The sequence below is a fragment of the Pongo abelii genome, chromosome 5 (assembly GCF_028885655.2).
Source record: "Pongo abelii isolate AG06213 chromosome 5, NHGRI_mPonAbe1-v2.0_pri, whole genome shotgun sequence".
In the NCBI taxonomy this organism is placed as follows: domain Eukaryota; kingdom Metazoa; phylum Chordata; class Mammalia; order Primates; family Hominidae; genus Pongo; species Pongo abelii.
Genome location: NC_071990.2, coordinates 64,107,979 through 64,135,538, shown reverse-complemented (window position 1 = coordinate 64,135,538; position 27,560 = coordinate 64,107,979). Strand labels below are relative to the sequence as shown.

At 36.5% G+C, this 27,560-nt stretch overlaps 1 protein-coding gene across 6 annotated transcripts in view; it reads right to left on the bottom strand.

Moving 5' to 3' along the window:
- PHF3 (PHD finger protein 3) overlaps positions 1 to 27,560 on the bottom strand; it is a 78,771-nt gene that overhangs the window by 35,091 nt on the left and 16,120 nt on the right. The window contains exon 2 of one of the 6 annotated variants that reach the window (XM_054557668.2): positions 757 to 949. The exons of 4 other annotated variants lie outside the window; for them this stretch is intronic. The gene's annotated coding sequence lies outside the window, so the exon portion shown is untranslated. Of the gene's footprint in view, positions 1 to 756; positions 950 to 12,947; positions 13,094 to 27,560 lie in introns of those variants that run through there. One more of the 6 variants, XM_054557670.2, reaches the window with a different exon arrangement.

The following is a 27,560-nucleotide window of genomic DNA, read 5'->3' as shown; positions in this document are numbered from 1 at the left end:
CTTTCCTGATTTAGCCTCAAATATCACTTCCATTTATTACTTGCTGACCTCTTGTGAAAGACATAGGTGACTATACCTGGAGTACTCAAGTATCACAATTTTGGTTAAGGTAGTACAGGAGTTCCATACCCTGAAAGATTCTAGGTTCATGCTAGAATCAAAAATTCTACTTCTAACTGGGATCCCAATACTCTACTACAGACTTTATGCTACATGTATGAAAGCAAGCAATGTAGATGTACTTTTGACTGGTACCAAAAGAAAAAAAAAAAAAAGAAGAAACGGAAAAAAACAGAGAGAGGGAAAAAAATGAAAAACATAATGTAACTTCCCCTTCCCCCAAATGCTGGAGAAAATAGTAGATGTTTAATATAGCTATATAATTACATTACCTTCTCCTAGTCAAAAGAGAGATAGAGTCATGTATTTAATTTGTGGGGTGGAGAAAGAATGTAAAAAGACTCAGGAACAGTCAAAGAAATAGTAACACCATACTCATATTGTCATTAGGTTTATTTCTGTGTAGAACAAATGCCACTTAGCCAACATGTATCAGTAATTCTAAATGTGCAGTTGAATGAAATCTTGCCAAAAAGAATGTGATTATTTAGATCAGCAAGTCTGGATTCAAATCCTTACTAGAACGTTTTTTTTAAAAAAAAAAAAAAAAAAAAAAAACGCCTTGATCAAGTCACTTAACCTCTCTATCAGTTTCTTTATCTCTAAAACGAGAATAACAATACCTGTCCTACCTACCTCACAGGGCTGTTGTGAGGATCAAGTGAGATGATGTATGAGAACTCACTCTGTAAACTTTAGAGCACTATACAAATGTTAGTTATTATCTTCATCCTAGGGGTTAGAAGGAACCTCAAGGAGTTATCTAGTCCTCATCTTTGTGTCCAAGTAGAACTTCATTTAAAAGAGCTCAACAAGATAGTGGTCTATCCTAAAATTTAAAGAGAACAAAATTCTTCATAAGTTTACCTTTAAATGACACAATCTTTTTGAAGAGCAATTTGACAACAAACAGAATCATGAAACTGCTAATATGCTTTGATCAAAATAAATTTAAAAAGAGAGGAAAGAATGGATTATGAAGAAAATGCTGACCAGAAAACAGTGTGATCCTTGTTAGAAACAAACACACAAATAAAATGCATGCATATGTACATTTAGAATAAAAAAAAAAAGATTGGCAGAAAACAGATGAAAATTATACCAGTAATCATAGGCAGTAATTCTTATCCATAAACAGATAAGAATATACCTTTTTCCTATTTTCCAAATTTCCTGCTATAAGCATGTATTATAAAAGTAAAAACAGAGCCCACACTTTTAACCATTATGCTATGCGCTAAAAGTTTGGAGGAGAATATGCTTTAGAAAAATTACTCAGGATTAATTTAAGATATAATTTGTGTAAAGACAGGTAGGAACTTCAGTTACGCTATTCCACCATGATGGAATATTGGTTGCCACACATTCACATACATCCTCAGGTTTTTGTTGCTGTTTTTTTTTGTTTTTTTTTTTTTTTGAGACAGAGTCTCACTCTGTTGCCCAAGCTGGAGTGCAGTGGTGCAATCTTGGCTCGCTGCAACCTCCACCTCCCAGGTTCAAGTGATTCTCCTGCCTCAGCCTCCCAAGTAGCTGGGAATACAGGTGTGTGCCATCATGCCCAGCTAATTTTTGTATTTTTAGTAGAGACGGGGTTTAGCCATGTTGGCCAGGCTGGTCTCGAACTCCTGACCTCAGGTGATCCACCTGCCTCGGCCTCCCAAAGTGCTGGGATTACAGGCGTGAACCACCGCACCCAGCCTCAAAAAAGTTTTGACATTAGATTACAGGTCTACTATGTTCCTTTAAATACATAAATTTTAAGACTACTTTTCATTAATTCTGTAGAAAAGCACATATATATAGTATATGCATTACAAAGATGCATAAGAAACATTAATAGGAAAAACACAACAGACTGTTCAATCAGTGATTTAGTTGTAAGAAATTTTGCCATTGCTGTTGTTTTTTAACCTTCATTATACTTTCTCTGAGTTTTCCAAGTTTTCTATAATGAGCGTGTATTCTACAATGTAAACAGGAGAAAAAAGAACCATCCAAAATAGAAACAGCCCAGGAGAAAAGCCTGATGAATAGTGTTTGTTGACAGGGAGTGAAGTCATGTAATGAATTTTAGAGCTGTACTGCAAAGCAGAATCAACAGGATTTCGCAAGCCAAATCCAAAGGTCAATTATCAGGTTTTAAATTATTCCATTTCCTAGCAGCATCTGACACAGCTGATTCCTCTCCACTTTCTGAATCTCCTTTTTTTTCACTTCACTTCTGGGATATCACATCCTCCCATTTCCCTAGCCACTTGTCAACAGCCTTTGATAAAGCCTTCTCTTCCTGCAGACATCTACATATTGAAGGATACAACAGTTCAGTCCCCCCATCTTTCTTCTTTATCTACACTCATACTCACTCATCCCTTCACACTCACTTATCCCTAAGGTGATCTTATCCAGGCCCATCTATACTCTAATGATTCCCATAGGTATCTTCTCCAGCCCAAAGCTCATGAGACCTTCAGAAGAGTGTAATCTGATATCTTCATTAAGTTGTCTAATAAGTACCTCAAGTTAACATACCAAAAATAAACACTGAGTCTACCAATCCTCCCTCCCCCTCAAAAAACTGTTCCTCCCAAGGTATTCAGAGTAAATGGAACCTCCAATCACCTAGTTCAATTCTAAAACTCTAGAACTGTCCTTAGCTCCTCTCCCCATATCTGACACATCCAAGCTATCAGCATATCCTGCTAGCTTTATCTTCAAAATGTATCACACATCTGACCAGCTAACATGCTACTCCCAAATCACATCTCTCATCAAGACTGTAACAGCCTCCTAGTGTCCCAGGTTTCTCTACTGCCATCCCCTCTCCCCTAACACAGTTTATTCTCCACACAGTTATCACTGTGATCCTTCTAAAGTATTAAGTCAGATCACGTTAATATTCTTCTTTTCAAAATCCTCTAAAACCTTCCCAACACATTTAGACATAAAGCCCAAAATCCTAGCCAGGGCCCACAGGGTCCTATAACAAGATCTTCTCCTGCCAACTTCTTTGACTTCATCTCCTCCCCCTGCTGATTCACTCTCCTCCAGTCACACTGGCTTTTCCTGAACATAGGGAAGCATAAGCCCATCTCCAGGTTTTTGCACTTGCTATTCCCGCTGCATGAAGGCTCTTCTCCCAAATACCCATAACTCATTCTTTCCCTTCATTCAGGTTTTACTTAGATGTCACCTTCTCAGAGAAACCTTCCCTAACCACCTTATGCAAAACAGCACATATTCCCATTACTGCCTATGGATCCTTAGCATACTTTATCCTTTAAAATGTTTCTCTATATGACATTAAGTATCTGACAGTCTTCTCCACTAGAATGTAAGCTGCACAGGTAAGGACCTTTGTCTCCTATTTGTGGCTGAATCCCCAGAACCTAGAATAACAACCTTGTATACAGTAGGTATTCCAGAATATATTTGCTGAATAAAAGAATTATGAGAAAAGACAGATTGGGAGAACTTAAACCTTGATGAGTGAGAGAAAATGTTTCTATTGACCAAACAGCGAAGTTGGAAAGAACAAATTTGGAAGTAACATACTGACTTCACTTTTTTGATATATTGAAGACATGAAGGAAAAAGATCAGACAAAAGATGCATCAAGGTAAAGCAACATCACAAAAATTTCAAAGTAGTGGGAAGGTTAACTGCTACACAAAGAACGAATAAAGGAGAGAAATCCACTAGTTTGACACACAAAGCAGAGAATCAGATGAGAAGGAGTTAAGAAGTAAGTAAATGAAGAATGACAATAATTGTAGTCGCTTTTAAGTTTAATAGAGGAAAGTGGAGAGAAGGAAGGGGACAGAAGAGGGAAAAATCAACAGAGATCTGACCATGTTTATATGTGCTGGAAAATAACTTGGAAGGTAAGTGATGACTTGAGGTTCTATCATTGAACAACCTCTTGGTCAACAATCTACAATTAGAATAACTAAGACTGCATTTGAGATGTTTCTCAAAGGTAAGATTTCCAAGCATGCATCTTTTTTTGAACTCCTGCTCCTCCTAACAACACACTTCCTTCAACTCAAAAATCCATTTCTACATTAAATCAAGCTCTACGTTGCCTTCAGAGTTTCCAGAGCTCTCATGCTGAATGAGAGCCCGAACAACAGAAGCACCTCCAGTATGTTTTTTCTTCCTGCCTATATTCCACAACTAGGTACTAGGTGCCATTCTCATTTTTACTCCCAAGTCTGAAACTTAATGCCAACTTTATAACAGAGGAAATAACTGATCTAGAAGTAGTTAAGCTGAGTTTGACTTTTGTGCTGCCAGCATAATCATCACATAACAAATGTGAAAAACTCCCTACTAGTCCTGCCTTGTGATTCTCCCTTTTGTGTGGTATTAAAGCGATTTAAACCAATCCCTACTGTTGAGAAATGGAATAAATTTAACCCCAAATGGTTCTGAAATTTTGGCATAAAATCCATGATCATACTCAGAAATCTCTTCGAGCCTGATTTTACATCACATTAAAATTCCTCCCATCCCAACCCCAAATTGCCCTAATTAAACTTGCTTAAGTGAAGTCCTCCTGACATTGATACTATTTTAACTCCAGACTATGTAATTTAAACCTATCTTTTTGGAAAGGGGGCAAATGAGATAAAGAGAATAAAAACCATTCAGAGTTAAATTTATTGCACTGCTCAACAATAGAGATTTGTTTAAATCACTTTAATACCATACAAAGGGGGAGAATTATAAATCAGGAACAGGAGGGAGCTCTTCACATTTGGAATGCATTAATTATGCAGGCAGCACAGAGGTCAAACTTAGCTCAACTATTATACTTCTACGTCGGTTATTTCCTCTATTACAAAGTTGGCAGTAAGTACCAGACTTGAGGGGGAAAAGAACATATCTGTGCAGTATCACAACAATAAAGAATAGATATCTACTTTATAGGGCCTGTGTTTTTTAAGTATAGTAAGAAAATATGTGAACACCTCCTCTTAACAGAGCCCCTACAGCTTTCCCCTCTAACACTGCAGACCACCAGTCTCTACTTGACCACCCTTTGGTAAGAGTTCTTTCCTTCATGGATGAGTAACAGATTCACTCCAAAAAGAGGCTGAGGCATGATGCACTACATCGAGTTGTATGTTACACACAATCAACTATTTGGGAATGAATTTATCCTTGTAGATATTATGATGTTAATTTGAAAAAAATAAACAATGCTATATAAATAATGCTTTTCTTCCCCTCTTCTATTCTTTCTTTACAATACATTTTAAAACACAGGTTCACTAAGTCGAAGATGGTATATATATACACACACTCATACACATATATGTGTATATATACACACACACATATATATATATTCATTTTACTCTTAGATATCATCAAATGTCTCTCCAAAAATATAAAATAATTACAGTGCAAAGGCCTTCATATTAAGTCTCAATAAGAACTCACTAGAACTAATTTCAGATTTTTAAAAGAAACATGGTTACTAAAAAAGCTTGAAAACTTTGTGGATTTATACACTGCCTTTTTGTATATCTTTAAGTTTGTCAGTTATTAAGTCAAATTTAAAATTTCTCTATTAATTCTTAAGTACTTTGTATAAGGCAAAAGAGCTTCTATAAAAGAGCAACGAATTCGGCTGCCCAGGAATGGCAGCTTTACCAGATACAGCAAAAGCCACCCCTATCCTTTGACTGAATGTTTTTCTCTGCAATATGGCTTCAGCCTAAACTATGCAAACTCTAAAGACAAGGTCAAATACTTGGCTCCTGTCAACTCCCTTACCTTTATGGTTAAGAGGAGGAGATATTCACCTTTTTGGTACAGCCACAGTTTGCTGCCCATTTGCTACTTTTTCTTACCTGGTAGGTTAGACTTTCAGTTGTAAGGTATTGGGATGCTTTTGCTTAGAAAGGGCCTGGCAGGCATTCCAGTCTCAGGCGGGTACCCTGCCCCCTTGATTTTTCAAGGAACCCTCAGCCCCATCCTTGAAGAAAACATAAGGATGTTTTGCAAGTTTCTAGAAATCTGAGCCAGAAATCAGAAATCAATTTACTGATTGTTGTAGATGTGAAGGATTAACCTTAACAAACAGACAAGAGGCTGACAGAAGTGAGCTGGGTCTTGCTTATCCTGTTATTAGGTGTTTCGTGGAATAAGCAGTCGAAGCTGGAGAAGGACGAGAAGAAAGGGTGATTTTTTTTTTTAATGTTTCAGGGGTTGATTTCCTCCTATGGTTATCCTGAGTTGGGGTTTATAAGGCAGCACAGGCTGCCTAATGCTGCTTTTTTATGAACTGAAATCACTTCGGGATATTTTTTCTGCAACACTGGAAAATTTTATTTAAAAACAAAAAAATACTTAAGCAGATATCTGTATCTTTTCAATCCTTTTCTAAGAGACAATATTTATTGGGTCTGCACCTCCATACTTGAGCTTGTTAGCGGTGCTGTTTCTGCTGTTAGCCATGTTAAAGTGTTAATCCTGCACATTTGGTAATACAAGATTGTTGACATTAAAAAAAAAAAAAACCCAAGCACAGACAAAACAAAGAATAAGACAGTGTTAAAGGGAAAACTTGAGGAGAAATAAATTTAAAGGAGCTTTAATGAGCAGTGAACGACTCATGAATCGGGCAGCCCCCAAAATCACAGCAGATTCAGAGAGACTCCTAGGGTGCCTCGTGGTCAGAACAAATTTATAGACAAAAAAGGGAAGGGAAAGTGACATACAGAAATCGGCAGTGAGGTACAGAAACACCTGGATTGGTTACAGGTTGGTGTTTGCCTTATGTGAACACACTTGGAACACACAGAAGTCTGAGTGGTTCAAGTATGGCGGCTGGGATTGACCAATACTCAGCTATTGTTACAGGCACACACTCCCAAGTTAGGTTTCTAATCTTGTCTGCCTATTAAGCTAGGTTATGGCTCATCCACAAGTACTCAAATATAGAAGCAGAGTCCTTCTCAGGCATATTTAGTTTGCTTTAACAGTAGATATCCTATCATGTAACCACAAACCATACCTGTGGAAAACAGAGCAGTAGAAACCTAACCATAAAACATGATCTTCTAATTTCATTAAAGGAGTATCTAAATATAGGACATTATAATAAAGGCTAAAAATGTATCAAAGTGTTTTTTTAACCTACCAAGCAACATTATGAAATTAAGAAAAATAAAAAAATACACATTCCAAATTTTCATTTCGATTAGCTCTGTCTGCTCTATGTGTATAAAAACAGGCAGAAAAGAGGCACTTGGCCAGACACTAACCAATTCTAGAAAACCTACAGTAACATAAAGTATACACTCTGTTAATATGAGTATCTGTGTCTGTGGAGAAGGGGAGAATACTTTATGGATTGCTTCCTAATTGTTTAAATATTATTTTTATTTCTTAGATTTTTTTTTGCAATAGCACATGAGAAAGTTACTGTCCCATAGTTCATTTATTTATACAGCCCACTAATTACAGACTTGGTTTGGTAAAAAACTGTAAATATTGGCCAGGCACAGTGGCTCACACCTGTAATCTCAGCACTTTGGGAGGCCGAGGCGGACAGACGATGAGGTCAGAAGATTGAGACCATCCTGGCCAACATGGTGAAACCCCGTCTCTACTAAAAATACAAAAATTAGCTGGGCGTGGTGGCACACAGATCATGAGGTCAGGAGATCAAGACCATCCTGGCCAACATGGTGAAACCCCATCTCTACTAAAAATACAAAAATTAGCTGGGCGTGGTGCTGCGTGCCTGTAATCCCAGCTACTTGGGAGGCTGAGGCAGGAGAATCACCTGAACCAGGTAGTCGAAGGTTCCAGTGAGCCGAGATCGCACCACTGCACTCCAGCCTGGCGACAGAGGACGACTCCGTCTCAAAAAACCAAACAAAACAAAACAACTGTAAATATGAATGTAAGCATGTAAACACAACCCTCAGAGATGCTAGAACTATTTAGTAACCATGAATTACTTTAATCTGATAAAAGGATTAACTAAACATTTTGAGTACCCTTCATTTGCTATTTCTCTGCTTGGAATGTACTTTACTTGCCTAGGATTTTCAAAAGGCTGGCCACTACAAGTACCTCGGCATGCAGCTACTCTCAATGTTTGACAGAGGCCTTCCCTAACTAGCCCAAGTCAAATAAACCATGACCTCTGCCACCAAAAAAACAATTAGACATTTTCTATCACCTTACAATTTATTAGGCTGATGCAAAAGTAATCGTGTTTCTTCCCATTGAGAGTAATGGCCAAAGCCACAATCAATTTTGCACCAACCTAATACTTGCAAGCTCCATGAGGGCAAGGACTTTGTCTCAAACACCACTCTATCCTCCAGCACTGGAAACAGTCTGGCATATGATAGGTATGCAATAAGTATTTGTTAAACAAACAGTACAGTACCAATCACTTTCATCTCAAAGAAAATCATTATACCTTACACACGATTGTTGTAAATTGCTGATCCCTGGAATGTTATTTAACGAAAATCACGTTACTAAACAGGAATAGGTTTAAAAAAAAAAAAAGCAGCTCAACCATCTTATAATACGGATCTCATTATTATTCACTGAGTTTCACATTCTAATAAGTCAATTCCCAACTAGGCACTTCATTCTGTAACATTTCAGTTGCATTTACTCAAATATATGAAAAAAACAGACACAAACAGGACCACCCAAAGAGTTCTTAGAGAATCACATATTTTTTTCAGTAAGAGAGGCCAGGAAACGGAGTTAAACAATTTACAGCCCTAATTTGTAGTACCCCAGGAAAAGACTATTATGCTACTATACGCTCCACTAAATAGAATTAAAACTCCACAAGAGCAGAAATTTGTTATTCTTTTGTTTTCTGATGTATCACTAGTGCTAGAACAGCAGCTGGAACATAAAATATTCAGTCTTAAAACATAGCTTAAATGAACAAATGCATGAGTGCATACAAAAATATCATGGCTCTATCTCAAGAGATGAGAACCTCCATGTTCAACTAGACCCAAATCAGGAAGTTATCCTCAGCAATCAAAAGAAATAGAATGAAACACCTCGGCCGGGCACGGTGGCTCATGCCTGTAATCCCAGCACTTTGGCTCATGCCTGTAATCCCAGAACATTGGGAGGCCGAGTTGGGCAGATCACAAAGTCAGGAGATCGAGACCATCCTGGCTAACGAGACCATCCTGGCTAACACGGTGAAACCCCATCTCTACCAAAAATACAAAAAATTAGCCAGGCACGGGCACCTGTAGTCCCAGTGCCCAGGCGGGCACCTGTAGTCCCAGTGCCCAGGCGGGCACCTGTAGTCCCAGCTACTTGGGAGGTTGAGGCAGGACAATGGCGCGAACCCAGGAGGCGGAGCTTGCAGTGAGCCGAGATAGCACCACTGCAGTCCGGCCTAGGCGCAAAGAGCAAGACTCCGTCTCAAAAAAAAAAAAAAAAACACCTCTACTCCATCACAGTAGTGTTGACTAACCCATACAGAAGTCAGAATTAGGATGATAGTTTAGAAAGCACAGATGAGAAGGAAGCATCCAAACATGGAATAACCAAATAACTACAAAAAAAGCTGCTCACTCAAAAAGATGCAATTAGTAGCATTTTTCAGGGTGCATGCCTAGGAATCAGTCTCCTTTTAAGAGTATAAAAAAGGCTCTATAAAAGGAACTTTCATCAAGTATATTAAAGAGATTAAAGATATGAACCTTATTAGAAAAAAAAATGTCAACTCTGTAATAAATTTGGAACACATAAGAGAATTATTACAACTTGGAAAACACAATTCTGATAAACATACCTAGGTAAAGGTCATAACTTGATGAGAAAAATATTATTATTATATGTATTTAGCCTTGAAACAGCAGTAAAATGTATCTTGCTCCATTCTATAATGTAGGTTTAGAAGTCAGTAAATGCTTCCTGTTATCTTCCATAAGTTTCTCTGGCCTCTTATGAACAGTTTAGAATGGGTAATCCCTTACATCAAGTTCATTTCAGTTAACCTTCCAACTCTAGAGCCTTCCTCAAGAAAAATCAAGCATATAGAAACCCTCAGAGAAAAACTACTTTAACACGGTTTATTTCTGTCCATGTGTTTTACATACATACACACCTTTATAAGAGTGTAGTCCCTTATTTTTATTTCACATATTTCTAATAACTCAAGTTTCCTGGCCTCTCACAATTAGACGAATGGATCGAATATTCTAGATGTTTGAGAAAGATAAACTAGAAGGTCCTAAGACAGTATTATAAAAAGACGAGAAACACATCATTCAAAAGCAATTTTTTTCCTAGTGTATTTGTCCCAGGCCCAGTTAATACAGGGACCAAAAGCCTTACCTACAAAAATGGTACCTAAGGATATTGCTAATAAGTAATAATACAATCACTGGTTTCCCAAGACTACTAAATCAATAGTTAAAAGCTAAATTATGTTCACTATACTGCTTTAAAAAGGAAGAATTATCAATATAGTTTTTTAAATGTCAGTTTCTTGAAGATTTATTTACAATAATTATTTTCCTAAATCATCACAAGAATGTTTCTATATTAAAGTCAAGACTGATTTACTGATTTGTCCACTAATCAAGGTCATTTACTTGACAATTTTCCTGTCACCAGTGTGTATCAAATTTAATTTAAAGCATTTCATCAACATTCAGCCTTAAGATAAGGGAAAAATTTTCTACCAAATCTTCACAACCGATCAGTTAATTTCCAAGCTGACCTCCTTTTACATATTTCACGTGCTTTTTTGAAGTTGCATATCAAGAAATCTTATACTGAAATTGATTGTAATTATACATGTAACAGAGGAAAATATGGTCCTAAGGCCAAAATTAAAAATCACGAATGAAAAAAAATCAGCAAGTACTTTTACAAGCATTCTGCCTCTATAACAGTAACAAAACTATGCAATGGAACACACAATTAAAAGTACATCTCACTGACTACATTGTGAGGTGATTTGGTTAAAAAAAAAAAAATTTGAGCATCATAAGGAAAAAAGCAATGTGACATACATTTTTTTTAATCTATGAACTCATTATAACCATCAAAAAGGAAAGAGGGCCAGGTGCAGTGGCTCAAGCCTATAATCCCAGGTTTAGGAAGCCGATGTGGGACAATCACTTGAGCCCAGGAGTTCAAGACTAGCCTGGGCAACATGGAGAGACCCCATCTATACAAAAATAAAAAATAAATTAAAAAATTAGCAGGTATGATGGTACACACCTGTGGTCCCAGCTACTTGGGAAGCTGAGGCAGGAGGATCACTTTAGCCCAGGAGGTCGAGGCTGGAGTGAGCCATGATCACGCCACTGCACTGCAGCCTGGGCAATAGAGAGCCTGTCTCAAAAAAAAAAAGGGGGTGGGGGAGGAAGCCAAAAAAAATTATTTGCCACCTCTGGCATTAGCAGTGATCATTTCACCAAAACTCCTTACTCTAAAAGATCATTCCTCCAACTCCTAACTTTGAAATGTTCATTCTTTCCTTCTAATCTGCCTCTTCAGTAGGAACTGTAAGCAACCAGGTAATGAAACAAAACTTTCCCTTACCAGAATGCAGCAAATAAATGTAAAAGAAAAGTTAGATTTAGAAAGCCATCACTTTGATACAACTGACTCCAGCGAATATCAATGGATGCATAAAACCATTAGGAAAAAGGCTGATGAGGAAATAAATATTTTCATATTGCCAAGGCTGCATCGCTGTGCAGATTACTTGCCATCTCAAGTATTTAGGAAGAAGAGATTTTGCTCTCACCACACCTTTCCAATTTAACATCAAGAGTCAGATGATAAACATTCTACGATGTGACATTACACAGGTTCACCTATGAAGTTTTCCGAATGCCAAATATGTTTGACTGCAATCAAGTTTTTAAACCTAATTTCCAACTTGCAGAAAATCCAGTTTAAAAAATCTAAAACTCAAGATGTTGCTAAGAGACATTTGGTCTTACCTCTTCAAAATGTATCAATGGAAAAAGGAGTGCAGAGACTTCGGAAATACAACTAAATGCCAAACTAGGTCCTTGATAACAACCTGAGTTGAACAAACCAGGTGAAAATAATAGCTTGGGGACAAATGACTAATTTGAACATAGACAGGATATTAGATGATGCCTGGAAATTGTTTCTAAGGTGTAGTTATGGTATTGTTATGTATAAGTCCTTTTTGGGAAGATACATGATAAAGTTCAACTAAATGGGTAGACTGGATGGATGAACTGATAAACTGATAAATTAATACAACAAATATAGCAAAATATTAACGGCTGTTGAATATTGGTGATGACTAAACGTGAGTATACTGTACTTTGTTTTTCAGTAATGTTTTAAATTTTCAAAATACAAAATTAAATTAAAAATGTTTTTAAAGCTTAAAATAACAACTATCCTTAACCAGGTATCTAAATAGCATATATCTCATTTACAGTCTACTTTGTTCCAAAACATATTTAAAGTGTCTTTTAAAAGGATATACTATCAGTCAACCCTCCAAATCCATGGGTTCTTCATATGTGAATAAAACCAACAGCATATCAAAAATATTTGGGAAAGCTGAGTATGGTACTCATATCTGTAATCCCAGCACTTTTGAAGGCCAAGGTAGGAGGACTGCTTGAGCCCAAGGGGTTCGAGACCAGCCTGGGCAACATAAGGAGACCCCGCCTCTGCAATCCCAGCACTTTGAGAGGCCAAGGCAGGCAGATCACTTGAGGTCAGGAGTTCAAGACCAGCCTGGCAAACACAGTGAAACGCTGTCTGTACTAAAAATACAAAAACTAGCTGGGCATGGTGGCACGTACCTGTAATCCCGGCTACTTGGGAGGCTGAGGCAGGAGAATGGCTTGAACCCAGGAGGCAGACAGTGCAGTGAGCTGAGATTACACCACTGCACTCCAGCCTGGACAACTGAGCAAGACTCCATCTCAAAAAAAAAAAAAAAGGAGGGGACAATGATGTCTGTATGAAATATGTACAGCCTTTTTTTTCTTGTCATTATTCCCTAAAGAATACTACACAACTATTTACACAGCACTTACGTTGTATTAGGTATAATTCAAAGATGATTTAAAATATATAGGAGGATGTACACAGGTTATGCAAATACTACACCATTTTATACCAGAGACTTGAACATACGAGTATACTGGTATTGTGGCACGGAGAAGTCCTGGAACCAATCCCCTATGGATACCGCGGAATGACTACAATATAAGGGAATGTTTTAAAAGAAAAAAAAATGCTGACAAACACTAAGCAAATATATATATATTAAAGATTATTAAAATCTTTATGCCACATATGTATGTAAATATATATACGTAAGAAACTAAGATGAACTCAATAATAATGTCAGTACCCAGAGTAAGTTACAAATATTTACTTTTATTAGGCATTCCCTGATCTCATGAAGACTAAAAGTCAAAGTTTGTCAGGTATTCAGCAAAACTCTTTATGGAGAAACACATGAAAAAACAGTCAGTATACCTTAAAAAGGTACTACCTCTAAATTGGTCACTCCTTCAAAAGATATCCTTATAGCAGCTTTTCTTAGACTTTATACATTAAGCAAATCATTTCCTAAGGGGGTGTGTATAACTAAAGGGGTAGACATGACAATCAATCTATGATTAACTGCTACCTAAATTTTAAAAAGAAATCAAACTTAACTAGTATTTAATCAGATTGCCACTAGTATCCTTGATGAATACCTGTCAGTCAATTTATCCAAAAGGAAGGATACTGAAAGAGTAAAAATTCCACAAAGTAGAGAGGAGTTGACACCCTTAATGCATCTGTTTGCCTTCAGCACTTTGCATTGTTACAGAATGTCATTAATATAAATATAGTTCCTTTTATACTAAAAATACTTTGTAAAAACAGTAGACTGTTTACAGTAATTTTAGGCCAGGTGCAGCAGCTCATGCCTGTAATCCTAGCACTTTGGGAGGCCAAGATGGGTGGATCACTTGAGGTCAGGAGTTCGAAACTAGCCTGGCCAACATGATGAAGCCCTGTCTCTACTAAAAAAGACAAAAATATTAGCCAAGCATGGTGGCAGGTACCTGTAATCCCAGCTACTTGGGTGGCTGAGGCAAGAGAATTGCTTGAAGCCAGGAGGCAGAGGTTGCAGTGGGCCAAGATCACACCACTGCAGTCCATCCTGGGCAACAGAGCAAGACTCTGTCTCAAAAAAAAAAAACAAAACAAAACAAAAAAAACCACAAAATGAAACGGTAATTTTAATGAAACAGGAAATGATTATTAAAATCTTTATGCCACAAAAAAATTATCCATTAATTCATAGCAAAGGCCTTAAAAGAGCTATTATACTTAATAAATTACACACTTTTGGTTTACAAAATAAACGTTCTACAAATGAGACAAGTGTTACAAACGTGCTGGCCTTTTCTAAGTAGATGTGATAAGCCATACGAGAAAATACACACCTTTAATCTGTCCCTTCTAGATAAAATGATATTTTAGTGATAAGAAAGAAACTCTTTTTCTTACTTTAAAAAGAAAAAACTCGGGCTAAGAAAATTGATGTTTAGGTATGTTTTCACTGCTACGTAATATCTGGCTAAAAATGAAATGTGACACTTAAAAAAATGTTTTTAATCTGGACATTTAAAAATTTTCCCAAATAAAAAAGTTCAGTGAATTTTGATCTCATATGGTAATAATTATTTAACGTAACCACTTCCTAGTAGTTTTAAAAAACAAGCACACTGAAAGATGGCAGAAATGTTCTAATTAACTAAAATAAAAGCTTTTCTGTATTTAAAACAAAAAAAACCTAAGATTATAACTTAGTAACTAGAGCCTACAATAAATTTCTTCCATTTAAATGTATGTATAATCGAGTTATCTTTTTCAGCTATGATAGCCATTAAAACCCAGTATCAAGCTCAACTTGGAACCAGATATGTAAAAAATTGTATCAAAATAAGATGAAATTTCCAAAATTAATTAAGCATGTGCAATCGTAAGGCATCCCAAGTAAGTTGTTATACAACTAATAATTTTACTTAATAATTTGAAAAGTATACATATTTTATCTATGGCTCAACATTTTAAAATATTTAGTATCTACTGTATTTGTTATTAATACATTAATACATTAAAATACATTAATACAGAACAGTAAGACAAGTAATATAAATATACGTAAAAATACTGGTGTGCACTCAAATGTCTTATATATAAACATATACAATCAAAAAAGTTTGGATATCTTACCTTAATTAAATATCTCCAATACACCCATCTCCTTCAGAGTGAAACAAGAATTCAATCTTCCTCTGAAATTTCTGATACGAGCAAATGATCATGCTCTATCAACAGAGAACTGGACTTTATCCGATTCCCAAGTTCCACTTGTTAGGGAGGAAATACAGATATACAGTCTAGAAGTCTTTGACAAGTGAGGCAGGATGAGCTCTGAAAAAAAGCCTAGTAGTCAAACCTGGATCCCAGGATGACCAATGAACCAGGAAAAGGTACTGATCTCAGATTCCTCACAGACTGAACTATAGAAATTGTACTTGAAACTGCTAGCTGTTGCCCAATAACCATTCAGCCATTCTTCCTCATTTACTGGAATTCCTATTTTTTAGCTGGGTACATGGTTATCCATAAAAAAAAATGACACTTTTCAATCTACCTTACTGATAGATGAGGTTACTAAGGTGTGGCCAATGGGATGTGAGTAGAAACGAACATACAACTTTCAGGATACGATTTTAAATGAAGGAGATATTACCTTTCCCTCCCCTTTTTTACTGAGTGGAATCAATATCTGATAGCTGAAGGGGCCATCTCAAATTATACAATAAAGGTGAAATTAGTGATCACACATGATAGCGCAAGGTAGAAGCAGCTTGGGTCCCTGGCACTGTGCAACTCCATACTAGCTCTCAGTCACTTCCTTCTGAGCTACTGCAATTTCTTTCTTTATACCACTGTTATCTGGAGTTTTCTATCACTGTTAGCTGAGTGTAATCCTAACTAAAACCAAGGCCAAAAATTCTGAGTCAAGATGATGACTCTGTAAATTACAACCTATAGGAAGAAAATCCATGATGGCAACAGAGACTAGGAAAATAAGATAGAGTCTGGAGTACAGAAAGTGTTTCTGGGGTCAGACAGGAGGCTGAGGAAATGAGAAATGGACAGCCAGGGAGGCAGAGGAGGCCTAGGTCTATGATTTAGAGAAATCTAGGTAGCCAGCTTTCCTACTTCTCTAAAAAAAAAAAAGGATCTGCCACTGCCAAGGAATTATGAAATTCAGCTTCTGTAGCTGGCGGGTACGTTTATTTCTAGGATAGTGAAGGCGAACCAAGGATAGGGCCTTGAAACAAGTAATCACACTTCTGGGCCACTATAAATTAGCCAGTCTCATCTTGAGATCCCGTAAGAATCAAGATGCAGCTCTCTATCTTTTATCAGAATTTCTTTTTGATCAGTGTCCTCAAAAGATAGCAAAGAGCTTAGAGATTTTATTATTTACTTTGCTTCTTGACAGAAAAAAATTAGTAATTATGAGGCTAATTAGACAAAGGAAAAGGAGGTCAAAACTAAGGTTAAGAAAACATTTGCTCAAGGATCCTTGATATTCCTTATATCAACATTTTTTTTTAATTCACTTCCTTAAACTATCCAGGCTGTTGTCCACTCAACTTAAGGGGACTATTCACACTCTATCTTCTGAGATTGGTACCCACTGGAGTTGTCAACCAGTAAAATGCTCTCATCCTAATCTCAGACACTGCTTATAGAAAATTAGCTTTAGCAGGAAAATAGAAATGACATCAATTATGCTTTAAACAATGTCATCATTTTGGATATTCTCATACTTCAGGAAACTTCCATGTAATTATTCCATGACAATTTATCGTTCTGGTTATGTAAGCACATATTTGATAACTAATTTGTCATTCATGATTCACTTAAAGACATGATAAAAAAACCTATGACAAAAGACCAAAATCAGGGAAAGGCAGTATTTTAGGGAGGAAGAGATGGCAGAAAATAGCGCCAATACCAGTAGATCCAGATGAGAAATCTTTTGAGAAGATCCTCCAACTAAGCAATAAATATGGAAGGGAAAAGAGTACAAGGGGAGAAGACACAGGTCTACAGTTCCAAAAGAATCCAGGCAGCAACTATAGTAAAAATGGCAACAAGGGATTCTGCAATCCTGTCATGACTAGAAGAAAACAGCAAGAAAAATCACTGGAACTAAAGAGGATAAAATTGATGAATTTTACTCAGCTAGTTCTTACTTTAAATGTGGGCTATAAAACAAAAATTACACCAAAATGATCTTGCTTTGTGTCTGAAGCTGTGGAGCTTCTCCTGTCTATTTAAGGCATTAAAGAGGATCCCAAAATAACTTTTTGAGGAAAATCTTGGCCCTGTCCTCTACAGCAGTGGCCCCCAACCTTTTTGGCACCCGGGATCAGTTTCACGGAAGACAATTTTTCCACGGATGAGGGGGTGGCTTTGTGATAAAATTGTTCCACTTCACATCATCACACATTAGATTCTCATAAGCAGAGCACAACCTAGATCCCTCACATGCAGAGTTCACAATAGGGTTCGTGCTCCTATGAAAATCTAATGCCACCGCTGATCTGACAGGAGGTGGAACTCAAGCGGTAATGCTCACTTGCCCACAGCTCACCTGTTGCTGTGCAGCTGGGTTCCTAACAGGCCCCAAACTGGTACTGGTCCATGGCCCACAGTCTGGGGACCCCTGCTCTACAACAAGGACAGCAGAACAGCCTCCTATTCTAACAAACACTCCTATCAGAGCCTAAATTTATGCAATCTCATACCCAGCCCTGATGATTAATAAAACTTATGTATAGGGCAAAAGAAAACAAAAGGCTAATTACATTCTCAGCAGTTCTCAGATAGTATCATATAACTCATCTTCTTATCAATATATTCAAAAATCTAGTGAGAACTGATATCCAAGGTAGGCTGTTTGAAAGATAACTTAAAAACTACCTGGGATTGGATCAGTCAGACCATGATGTTAGCCCCTGTAATACTGCTCATACTGGAATATATATTGAGGGATATAAGAAAAAGCCCTATGTTCATTGAAATTATGTTAAGGATTTTTTCATATCACACTGGTTGAAATTTCTTTCCAGTTTTAGTGTCAAAAATTATTTTCCTTTTCCTAGACACTAAATTTGTTTTTACATTCAGGACATTGTATTCTTCACCTTGGAATGTTTCCTCTTCAATAGTAATTGTTATAAATCTGAGAGGCAAAGTTGTACCCCACCTGCATCAAACATTTTATTTTCTTAACTTCTAGTCTCATTATCTGGTCCCACTTTTTCCTTGTGCGTTTTTCCAGTCAAAATTTACTAAATGCCTACTATTCTAGTGCCGGTATGAATAACATACATAGCTGCAATCCCTGCCTTCCTGGAGGTAAATTATTTAAATATCTTTAATAATTAAAGTATGGCTAAACCTCCATGAATAATTCCTGGGATTAAACACAGTAATGTTGAGAACTGCAAGAACTGTAAAGGGTCTGGGATTTTTACCCTACTCACAAACTAATGAACTAGCCCATTACTGATTCATGTTTACTGACAGAAGACACAAGGGTACTGGGTAAAAGACAAAGAACTCTGTCACCCATGGCACAGCAAGCAGCATGATGACAAGATACCCCTGTCTCCTCAAGTTCCACAGGGACAACACAGATATGCCTACACAGATGCCTACAAACACAGCGGGTTGAAATACAGGAGAGCAACATTGTTGAAAAGGCATTGCCTTTTATAGTGAGCAGTAAGCAAGCCTGCTGATTGTCGAGTTAAGAGGTAGGGGTTAGAGAGCAAATGTAATGTCATCCTTCAATGCTGTTTGCTGCAATTATGACCCTGAGAAATGGTCCAGGAAAAGAGTGGTCAGGACCTTGCATTCTTGCCATGCTGAGCAAGAAAGCTCAAGAACACTCAAAACTCATGGCAGACAACCTCTCCCAATAAGTTTATGTTAAATAACTAGACTTATTAAACATCCTGGGAAAACAGGAAGAAAAATAATTTCTATACTAAACTTTAAGCTCCATAAGAAAATATCAAGTTTTGTTTTACTCAACATTGTATGTCCACTGCCTAGCATATTACCTAGCATATAACAGACATTCAATAAATGAATAAGGTCAAAATCAGCTAATTTGTACAAAAAAATTATCCAAGTTAATGTTTATTCCTAAACCGCAATTTCTTCAACTGTAAAATGAGTATGAAGTTAGAGGTTTTTTCTTATATCTATTTGCATTCCATCCTGAATCAACTTCATCTGATAAAGAAGGGTTCAAGTAGCTTGCAGTACACGTCTACCTGTTGGCATTTATCAAAGGCACATCTTTAGAGCACTTCTCTGGTACTCAAGATTAACAAAATCACTGGCCAATGACTATTTTTCTCTCTAAATTCCTTGGTCTTTAATAACTAAGAGCCATTTTGGGCACTCATACATCTTTCCTACAAACACACATATATTCTTTAAATAGGAAACAGAACTATCTTCTTTGTTCTTTCAAGAACAAAACTAAAAAGAAACATACACACACAAAAAAAACAAAATAACATCCTAATCTTGCTGACTACAAAGCTAAACGAAATCTGAGAACCGATTTAGAGCACTGATCTTAACAGAACTTACGTACTTGAAGGCAAAAAAATTTAGAATGATTGCAATCTATGTACCATGACTTACATATTAATAACCTCGGGAAATTAACCATTCTCAAAAATTCAGTTTACTGGGCTACAAAATGAGATTAATAGTACAGGTTGAGTATCCCTAACCCAAAAATCAAAATCCAAAATACAAAACTTTTTGAACACCAAAATGACATTCAAAAGGATATGCTCATTGGAGCATTTTGGAGTTGGGATTTTCAGATTAGGCAGGCTTGCTGAACCAGTAAGTATAATGCAAATACCAAAAAATAAAATCCAAAATCTGAAACACTTCTGGTCCTAAGCATTTCAGGTAAGGGATACTCAACCTGTAGTACCTACAGCTCTTAAGGTTTTTGTGAAGATTTAATAAGATAAGAGCTAGCAAAGTAGTTTTGCACAGTATTTGGTACATTAACATCCACACATTTTAACTATTTTTTCAATTTCCTTTATATATAAAATCCCTTAAGAGAAAAGAGCTGGGGGCTTTCTTTTTAAGCTGCATCTGCCTACAATACTCATCTTGAAACCACTTTCTCAAAAATCCTAAGATTAACACTAGTTTCATGAAAACATATATAAAATAGCAGTTCAAAGAATAATTTATCATCTTCTGAGTTTTTGGGACCTTACTGTGATGGTTAATTTGATTTTTTTAATTATTTAGTTGACAATAATATATGTTTATGGTGTACAACATGTTTTGAAATATGTATACATTGTGGAATGGCTAAATCAAATTAATTAACATTAGCTCACATCAACTTTTTTGTGATGAGAGATTGTTCACTTTACACGCCAACTTGGCTAGGCCACGATTCCCCAATATCTGGTCAAACACAAGTCTAAATGCTGCTGTGAAAGTATTTTTTAAATAATTAACATTTAAACCAAAAGACCTGAGTAAAAAAGATTACTCTCCACAATGTGGGTCAGCCACAACCAATTAGGTAAAGGTCTTTCAGAGACAAAAATGGAGATCCCCTGAATAAGAGAAATTCTGCTTCCAAAATGCCTTTGGACTCAAACTGCAACATCAGCTCTTCCCTAGGTCTCCAGCCTGCCAGCCTACCCTGCAGATTTTGGGCTTGCCAGCCAGTCTCCACAATCACATAAGCCAACTCCTTAAAATCAATCAATCAATCTCTCCCTCTCTCTCGTTATAAACACACACACACACACACATACACACACAAAATCTATCGGTTCTGTTTCTCTGGAGAACCTTGCAAACTCAGAGAAGTTTGTTAATAGCTTTATTACTAACACAAAATTAATATTACTAACAGGTGAAAAAATCTGAAAGCAAGGAAAGTAATGCAAACACACCATGAAAGAAATAAACATCAAGGTAATAATGGAGAGGGTTCCAAAACCCTAAGTAAGAATTACTGGATGCCAGAAATTTTATATTTATTATGACTTAATTAAAAGAGTCACTGGTTCAATATGGCAGACTGTACATCTTTATTTCTCTCCCTACCCCCAAAACCCATTAAAATGAGAAGAAACAGAAGGTAAAAACCTGTAACAACAAAGTGAATAAAAAGAAGACCAAAAGCAAATGAAAGATTTAAATACAATTCTAGGAGATGAAGAGAAAACTGAACAGAAAAGATTACTAAAACAGCATGAAAAAGTCATAGCCTAGAGTCCAAAGGAGCTGAAGCTTAAGAAGTTGTGAACAAACTTGTCTAACAAACTTGTCTAACAAACTTTTAGAATCTCTAAAAATGAAATGATAGATGGCATAAGTAGTGAGCTGGGCTAGACATAAGGATTAACTGAAAGCCTTAATACTGAGAGGTCAACCTCATCACTTCCCCTACTTGAATACCCACCAAGGCCTACAACCAAGCATTGAACTCAAAGTAAGAGAAAGTATTTTCTTAACCCTGAACTTAAATTGAATGAACTGAAGGAAATAGGACAGTTATCATCTAATGATAAGGTACTTCTCACCCTGGTTCCCCAAAATAACCTCAGGCTATCTATCTAAAGCCTACTTATCCCACAGCAAAACTTGACTAGATTTCCTATTCATTGTAAATATTAACAACCAACCAAAAATAATCTGACCTTTGGGGAAAGCATGCAGTACTATGAGAAAGATCAAAATAAACAAATAGGAAAATTAATTCAGACTATATATAAAGAGACACTTATTCAGTTGACCCTTGAACAACATGGGTTTGAACTGTGCAGTTCCACTTGTACATCGATTTTCTTCTACCTCTGCCACCTGTGCGACAGCAAGACTAGCCACTAGCCCTTCTTCTTCCTCCTTCTCCACAACCTACTAAACATCAAGATGAAGATGAAGACTTTTTTAATGATCCACTTCCACTTAATGAATATTAAGTACATATTCTCTTTTTGATTTTCTTAATGACATTTCTCTAGTGTACTTTATTGTAAGAATACAGTATATAATACACATAACATATAATATACAAAGTATGTGTTCATCAGCTGTTTCTGCTATCAGTAAGGCTTCCAGTCAACATAGGCTATTAGTACTTAAGTCTGGGGGAAGATAAGTTATATGCGAATTTCTGAATGCAAACAATGGGGGCTCTGTGACCCTAAATCCCACATTATTCAAGAGTCTACTGTATATCCCTGTGAGAATAGACTACTACTAAAAACATTGAATAAAGAGAATACATGAAAGAATTCTTAGCAACAGTAAAATATTTGTCAAAATGAAATATTCAAAGAGGTGGAAAATATGGCAATAAGTATCTAGAAAGACATAAAGCAAAATGTTGGAAAGATGCGAGAAATACGTAAAAAGCACCAGCCAACATCTGTCTTCCAGGAGTTTGCAGAGAAAAGACAAGAAACGTTCCCAGACTTGAAGAGAACACACTCCAAAATTGAAAAGGCCCACCAAGTGCCCAGGGAAATAAATGAAAGGCTAATGCAGATACATCACTGCAATTTCAGAACATCAAAAGGTAAAGAGAAGATCCTAAAGCTGGGTTGGAGGAAAGGCAACCTAACAATACAGCAAGCCTTATATAAGTATCAGGCAACACAGCAGCAATATTAAATGCTAGATGGCTAAGAAACAATGAGTTAAAATTTGAAGGAAAAGTGATATTCAACTTTGGATTCTATGTAAAAGCAAATCATTAGTCAAGTATGAGGGTATTAGAAAATTACCAAGGACTTCAACAAAGAAAGAGGGTATAGATAAAAAATAAAGAAGATCGAATAGAGGGAAACAATAGCTCTAATCAAGGAGAGCAGTAAAGCTCAGAGACAGAAGATGTATAACATGCCTAGAAAATGACAAACTCAGACAGGGGGCTCTGGGCAACAGATCTCCAGGGGAAAAATGAATTCAATAGACCAATAGTAGGCTCAAAATCTTGGAAAAAGAAGTCTCTTGTAACAGCACAGAAATGCAAGTTTATACACACACACATACAAACACACAGTCAGCAACTGTACTAGAATAAAAACTGTACTAGTCTTGGTCCAAGGTGTCTTGGTTTTTTTAAGGGTTTCAGGAATAACAATGGAATAAATTTAAGCAACAGATGAAGAAACAAAAACTATCAGAGATAACAGTAATGAAGACAAGATTAATTTTATTTCACATTTTGTTAAAAAGACAAAAAATTAAATAGTCAATGCAAAGTACAACTAAGATATATTCAGTTTTATATTATGTCAAGCTATGGAAAGCAAAAATAAATGTAAGCAAGTAGAATTAAAACAGAAAAGCCACAGAATATGCAAAATAAAGACTTCAACTGGAAAGCTCTGGCCTTGGGCCAGAAATTCCCTACTCTGGATTTTCTGAATTTATAAAGTGATATTTTAGTATTTACATTAAAAGGTGTATATGTTTTAACTCTGAGTTCAATTGTTATTTTTGTTATTAAGGATGGCTGCAGCAATGACTATGGAAAAATATCTGAAAACAACTGCACAATCTATTAGAAATGTCTAAAGCAGGGCCGGGCACGGTGGTTCATGCCTGTAATCCCAGAACTTTGAGAGGACAAGGCGGCAGAATGGCTTGAGCCCAAGAGTTCAAGACCAGCCTGGGCAACATAGCAAAACCCCAACACTGCAATAAAAAAAGAAAAAGAAGAAATATCTACATAGAACAGCAGTCTATAACCCAGAAAAAGCATAAGAAATAAAACAACAAGAAACAAACTGAACTAAGAGCAATTAAAGCTGCTTACATAAATGTAGTAGTTATCACTGTGCTTTTAAACTATATTGCATATAATTTAAAGAAGCTATGAAATACATAAAGCCTACCAATAAAACTTAGGACTAAAGAGAACATAAAAAATCATTTGTATTTCTTTTTATAAAAAGAAATAACAGTTTCATGGATAATTTAGGTTGAAACAGACCTTAAAAGGTCACCTAAAGCCAGGCGCAGTGGCACGCGCCTATAATCCCAGCACTTTGTGGGGCTAAGGTGGGCAGCTCGCTTGAGCTCAGGAGTTTGAGACCAGCCTAAGCAACATGGTGAAATCCTGTCTCTACAAAAAACACAAAAACAGGCCAGGCATGGTGGCTCACACCTGTAATCTCAACACTTTGGGAAGCCAACGCAGGTGGATCACCTGAGGTCAGGAGTTCAAGACCAGCCTCATCAACATAGAGAAACCCCATCTCCACTAAAAATACAAAACATTAGCCAGGCATGGTGGCGGGCATGGTGGTGGGCGCCTATAATCCTAGCTACTTAGGAGGCTGAGGCAGGAGAATTGCTTGAACCCGGGAGGCGGAGGTTGCAGTGAGCTGAGATAGCGCCATTGCACTCCAGCCTGAGCAACAGGAGTGAAACTTTGTCTCAAAAAAAAAATAATAATAATTAGCAGGGCGTGGCAGCACACACCTGTAGTCCCAACAACTAGGCAGGCTGAGGTGGGAGGATCACTTGAGCCTCGGAAGTGGAGGTTGCAGTGAACTGAGATTGTACCACTGCACTCCAGCTTGGGCAACACAGTGAGACCCTCATCTCAAAAAAAAAAAAAAAAAAGGTCACCTAATACAAATGACTATCTGATGCCTGAATCCCCACTGAAACACCTCAGTCAAAGGGTCATAATCAGCAAAAGCAAAAATCCTATATGCCCAGCCAGGGAACCTATTATTCCATTTTGGAGAACCACAAGTTCCTCCTTTTAGCCACTTAAACTCTGCCTCCCTCTAACTGCTGCCTAAGGGACCTAGGTCTTTCCCTTTTATTCATAAAGAAGTCAAATCTCTTATCAATATGATAAACCTCCAAATATCTATGGCAGCTACTAGGTCATACTCTTTTGATCTTTTGGCATTTCCTCTTCTTCCCTAAGTTACAGCTCTAATTCTATGAAGTGTTTACCTCTCTGTTATCTTTTGCTCTCTTCAAAACATACTCCATGTTCATCTGAACCCCTCTACGTAAAACTGAAAATGATATGTAATCTTAATCATCAATCTTACAGAAATTTTTATTCTTAAAGGGTATGTATGTGCTTACGAGGTTCATTAGTTCATCTTGTTTAACATTTAATAAAAAGTATACACTTTGTCTTAACCAATGTATTTCCATCTCATTTGCATGGCTACACGTATTAAATTTGTATTTTTCATGTTCAACCATGATTCTCTCTGTAATAATAAGTCTCCCATCAAAGAAAAGCCCAGGACCCAGTCTTCACTGCAGAGTTCTACCAAACATTTAAAGAACAAATACCAATTCTCAAACTCTTCCAGAAAACTGAAGAGGAGGGAATTCCTGCTAACCCATTCTGTGTGGCTAACATTACCCTGATACCAAAACCAGACAAAAACACAACAAAAAAAGAAAATTAGAGGCCAATATCCATGATTAATATAAATGCAAAAATCCTAGCAAACTGAATCCAGCAGCACATTAAAAAGATCACTCACCACAATCAAGTAGCATTTATCCCAGGAATGCAAGAATGGTTCTTTCAACATATGAAATCAATAAATGTGATACATCACATCAACAGAATGAAGAACAAAAACAGTATGATCATCTCAATAGACACAGGAAAAGCATAAGTGATAAAATTCAACATCCCTTCACAATAAAAACTCTCAACAAGTTAGGTATAAAATAAACATATCTCAACACAATAAAGGCATGACAAATCACAGTCAACATCATACTAAGTGGGGGAAAGTTGAAAGTTTTTCCTCTAACATCTGAAACAAGACAAGGATGCCCATTTTCATTCAACACAGTACTGGCAGTCCTAGCCCAAGCAATTAAGCCAAAGAAAAAAATACAAAATAAAGGACATCCAAATTGGAAAGGAAGAAGTCAAACTGTACCTCTGCACTGTTAGAACTTATAAACAAATTCATTAAACTTGTAGGATACAAAATAAACATACAAAAGTCAGCAGCATTTCTATATACCAAAATAAACTAGTGGGGGAAAAAAAATCAAGAAAGCAATCCTACTCACCAAAAAATGTAGGACACTTGTATAAATTTAAGCAAGAGGTTAAAGATCTCTGCAAAGATGACTACAAAAAAACTAATAACAGAAATTAAAGAGAACACACATCAAAAAATGGAAAGACATCCAATGTTCGTGGTTAGAAGAATTAATATTGTGAAAATGACCACATTACCTACCAAAAGCAGTGTATAGATTCAACGCAGTGCCTACCAAAATACCAGTAACATTATTTACAGAAATAAAAAAAAAAAAATCCCTAAAACCACAAAAAAATACACAGAACCACAAAAAACAAAAACAAAAACAAAACTAGCCAACATAATCCTGAGCAAAAAAATAATAATAATAATAAAGCTGGAGTTATCACGCTACCGGACTTCAAAATATACTACAAAGCTATGATAACCAATACAGCACGGTACTGGCCTAAGAACAGAAATACAGACCAATGGAACAGAAAAAGAAACCCAGAAATGAATCCACATATTTATAACCAACTGATTTTCAACAAAGGCACCAAAACAATCATTTGGAAGGGAATAATCTCTTCAACAAATGGTGCTGGGAAAACTGGATATCTATGTGCAGAAAAACGAAACTAAACCCCATCTCTCTCCATATACAAAAATCAACTCAAAATGGATTCAAGACTTAAATGTAAGATCCAAAACTAAGAAACTACTAGAAGAAAATGGGGGAAATGCTTTAGGACGTCGGTCTGTGCAAAAATTTTATGGAGACCTCAAAAGCACAAGCAATAAAAGCAGAAGCAGACAATTGGGATTAGATCAAACTAAAAAGCTCTGGACAGCAAAGGAAACAATAAACAGAGTGAAGAGAAACCTATAGAATGGGAGAAAATATTTGCTACTGAGCCATCCAACAAGGGATTAATATCCAGAATATATAAGGAACTCAAACAACAACAACAACAACAAAGCAATCCAATTTTTTAAATGGGCAAATAAGCTGAAAAGACATCTTTCAAAATAGACATACAAATGACTAACAGGCATATGAAGAAAATGCTCAACATTACTAATCATCTGGGAAATGCCAATCAAAACTACAATGAGATATCATCTCATCCCATTTAGAATGGCTATTATCAAAAAGATAAAAAATAAACACTGGCAAGAATATGGAGAAAGGGGAACTCTTACACACTCTTGAAGGGAATGTAAATCAGTACTGTCATTATGGAAAACATATGGAAGTTCCTCAAAAAA